A 4,114-nucleotide genomic window follows, 5' to 3' on the forward strand; every position below is an offset into this window, starting at 1 on the left:
TGCAATCATTCAAGTTTCACAAACTTACGGGCATCTGGGTCGGTCTTCTAGCCAGCAAGTCTACAGCTATGGAAACCTCGCCGTTTGCAACAGTCTATCTACAAAACCGGCAACACAGTAATTAAGCCCTCAGCCTTTTTTTTTGGTTGGGAACAAGGTTGCGTTAGTTTTATGACCCCCTTATTTCAGCAACATTGCGGCGCAGAGCAGAGTATCATTTATACAAAGCCTGGCAAGCCTCGAAAGGCGGGGTTTCTGAATCAGCCAATCGAATCCTCTCCTTTCAGCCAATCAGATGGCTTCATCATTCCTTTTGCTGTATCAGTTTATCACTGAGACTTGCCCAAGTGGTCCGAAGTTTCAGCACTTCCCAATCATTCGTGGACGAGCCGGCAGAATATTTTTTTCTCTCTCTTTCAAATGCAAAACATTTAAAATTACAGCTCCGTCTCTTACTCAGAGTCGAGTTAATAAGCCGAGACGCCCACACAACCTCTGTCTTTTACAGGAATAAGACACTTGCACATTTAAATCGCACAGTAATTAATCATATGTATTAAAAAAGAACAAAAGGGGGAAACACTAGATTTTTCCAGTTTTATTTTCTCGATTGCAATGATAGATCACCAGGACGTCTATTTCGGAAGCAGGATTGCCAGTATGCTGTTTTGCACTGAGTGGAAGAGCTCTGCAATTTCGTTATCCTCAGCAATGACAGTAGCGCTCTAACAAACTGAATAATGAACAACTACACTTCCCGCCACCGATTGGCCTTACATGTCTCTCCACGGTTACATCGGCTTGACGAGGCAGCTGAAGAGCGCATTTAAGATCTGAAGCATGGTTCCTCAAAGGGTAACGAAGCCACAGACCGCCCAGATACTTAAACCACATGACCAGATGGCCCTGTGTACCCCGTATCCCTACGATGCTTTACCCTATCGGAGAGATATCCCTCTCCTCACTCCTGCTTAAATGCAATTGTGTTTTTCTCCTCAAATCTAACGTGGGATATTCGACGTGAAACGTGAACTCTGTTTCTCTTCCCCGCAGGTGCAGGTTGATCTATTGAGCGCTCCCAGCATTTTCTATTTTTATTTTAGAGTTCCAGCATCTTCCGTTTATTTTATTTTCAATTCACGGTAAGTGCAAATTCTGTCGCTCGTTTGCTAGTGTCTTTGGCTTTGTTAGCAAGCGAGTGGTACCCGATTTAATGTGCACCGCTGTTGGTACACTCTGAGGTGGGTCATTAACGCAGAAAGACTGCACTGAAGACAACAAGAACATAAATAATTCAGACAAACTTTCGGTGACTGCAAAAAAAAAGACAAGTGGTGGCGTTGTGACAGTCCCGCAGAACAGCAGTCTAAAACAAATCCTTCATGACTCATAAGAAAATTGCTGTGCAAACAAGTCACCGACGCTGAAAGACTTAACAAGTATTTGGATGTGTCAGTTGTTCCAGCAAAGATGTAGAAAGCATTTTCAGCTTTGATATCTTTCTTCTAGAGGAGAAAAGACAATCAAAATAAAAGTAGCCAAATTTTGCATTTCACACAGCTTCTGAGTGTACTGATCCATAAAATAATACATTTAATTGGAGCTTTCAAATGATAGAAAATGCTGAAAGCTGTCAGCACATCAGGTCACATTTGTGGAATTGACCATTTTTTTCTCAGCTCAAAAAGCTACACCAGAATCTGAACCATTTGTCTTTGACCTGAAATATTAAGCCTGTTTACCCGTTGTTGCCTGAACTACTCAGTTATTCTAAAAGAATTTCTGTCTTTATTTCCACTACTGTGTACATTTCCAGGGAATGCTGCTAAAAGAAAGTGGCAGCCATCATCAAGGACCCCCACCGTCTCTTCTCACTAAAACCATTGAGCAGGAGGTAAAGAAACCTTGGGTCCCACACCACCAGGTTCAGGAACAGTTATTACCCTTCAACCTGCAAGTTACTGAACCGGCCTGGATAACTTCCCTCACCTCAACAATGAACTATTCCACAACATGCAGACACACTCTCAAGGACTCTACAACTCATGTTATCAATATTATTTATCTACTTGTTTATTTTTATTTGCACAGTTTGTCTTCTTTTGCACATTGATTGTTTGTCAGTTTTGTTTATGTACTGTTTTTCATAAGTTCAATTGGATTTTCCTGTAAATTTCTGCATGAAAATGAATCTCAGGGTAGTCTATAATGAGATATGATGTACTTATGTTGATCATGAATTTATATTAACTTTGAATTTGCTTTGACTTTATTTCAGATTTTCAGCACCTGTAATTTTATGATTTTCATATAATGAGACAGTATCAGTGTAGAGATATTAGTGTGGTAATAGGTTTGAGGGGCAAAATAGTCCAATCATGTTTCACCAATGCAACATCATTCAAAGTTCTTACATTTACTGATACTGATAATAGATTCTTACGATCTCCTTGCAAGAAACTGACTGTGTGTGGGTTTCAAATTAAGTCAAATTAGACTGAGCTACATTTCTTTTTCTGCAGTCCTCAACATTTAAATAGTTTGCTAATGTGCACTAGGCTCAAACCTGAGAAATGATCCAGAAGATCACTGGGCTAACCTGGTGTTTGGCCTTTGGATTGAACCAGTGTGCTTGGAGATCAATATGGGAGATAGATTTTTAATGGAATATGATCTTCTTGATCTCTCAAGACATTTGGAATAATATGCTGCACAGAACAACAATTGCTCAGCTAGCATATATTTGTTAAAAACTAATCAACCTAGTGGCTGATTATAAGAGTATAAATTAAGTTAAACAAAAGTACATGTTGAACAATGTTAATGCTGAATTATATTTGTTCAGAGCTGTGATAATTCATGCTGACAGATTTTTCATTTTGTGCATTTGACTAGACTACATGCACACTTTTACTATAGCGACTGTAAGCAAGGAATTGGACATAAGTTAGCTGAGCCACCATCATTCACGAGTCTTCGCCAAATCAGTTCATCTTCTGATTAAAGATTCCACAAAGTTATTGCTTGCTGGCCAATAGTAAATAGTCTAAATGGAGAGGTTTCATTAAAATGACCCTGGTACTCTTCACATAACATTTCCCAATCAATGACCATTTCCACAGTGAGTCACCATAATCAACATCCATTGACCAGAAATTTAATTTGATCAGCCTATTAAATCGTATGGCTATGGGATCAGATTAACAGTTATATATTGTGTGCTGATGACTCGTTTTTGATTCCTTGAGGTCATTGCAATCCAAAGCACAAGTCAAAAGTGCTTTGAGAAACTTTGTGACAAGATAAGTGAAAATCTAACAAAACTGTTAAATGTTGAACACCATTCAGGGCAAAGCAGTCAGGTTAATCAGGACCCAGTTTTGCTAGCTTACATACTCGATCCCAGCAGCATTGCAGTGTATCCTGTTTAGAAGGTGGACCACAGCAACATGCCAAGGTTTCATTAAAGTATCTCCCACATCCATGTCTGTTATCATCCATGAAGGTAACTTCACTCACCTTATTACTGAACTGATTCCACAGCCTATGGACTCAATTTCAAGGACTCTACAACTCAGTTCTCTGTATGTATGTGTTTATTTATACTTTTTCAGCTCCAGCTGGTAAAATCTGAGTTATGGGCATAGCCAAGCACACTCATTTGCCAATTGCTAGGAACTTCCAGATGATTCTAGTGGTGTTTAGTATTGTGGCTTTCTGGAGCTTTACATGGATATTACTGTGTAGCCCCAATTATTTTCAGGCTAGTATGGCCATAGATGGAGTTTGTCAGCCTGTGAAGGCAGTCCATCTAAGAGAGGGAAAACTCTGATTTCAAACCTCCACTGCCTTGTGGCCATACCCACTCATGGGAAAGGATTTAGGAGTAAACCCTGAGGACAAATCTGGAGCTGGAGCTGGAGTCCCTAAGGCAGTCCGGCATTGTCTTCAACCTCGTTCTGGCAACTCCTGTGATGACACTGGAGCCAAGCTGTATCAGTCCTTGCCCTTCCCTTGGACAACATCAGCGGGCATGAAGAAGAGAGACTTGCTGCCTGGGCAACAGCCGGTTTCCCATACAATTTTGCCCAGGCCTGCGCACTGGAGAAGACCT

This window comes from Hypanus sabinus, chromosome 8 (assembly GCF_030144855.1).
Source record: "Hypanus sabinus isolate sHypSab1 chromosome 8, sHypSab1.hap1, whole genome shotgun sequence".
Taxonomy (NCBI): Eukaryota; Metazoa; Chordata; class Chondrichthyes; order Myliobatiformes; family Dasyatidae; genus Hypanus; species Hypanus sabinus.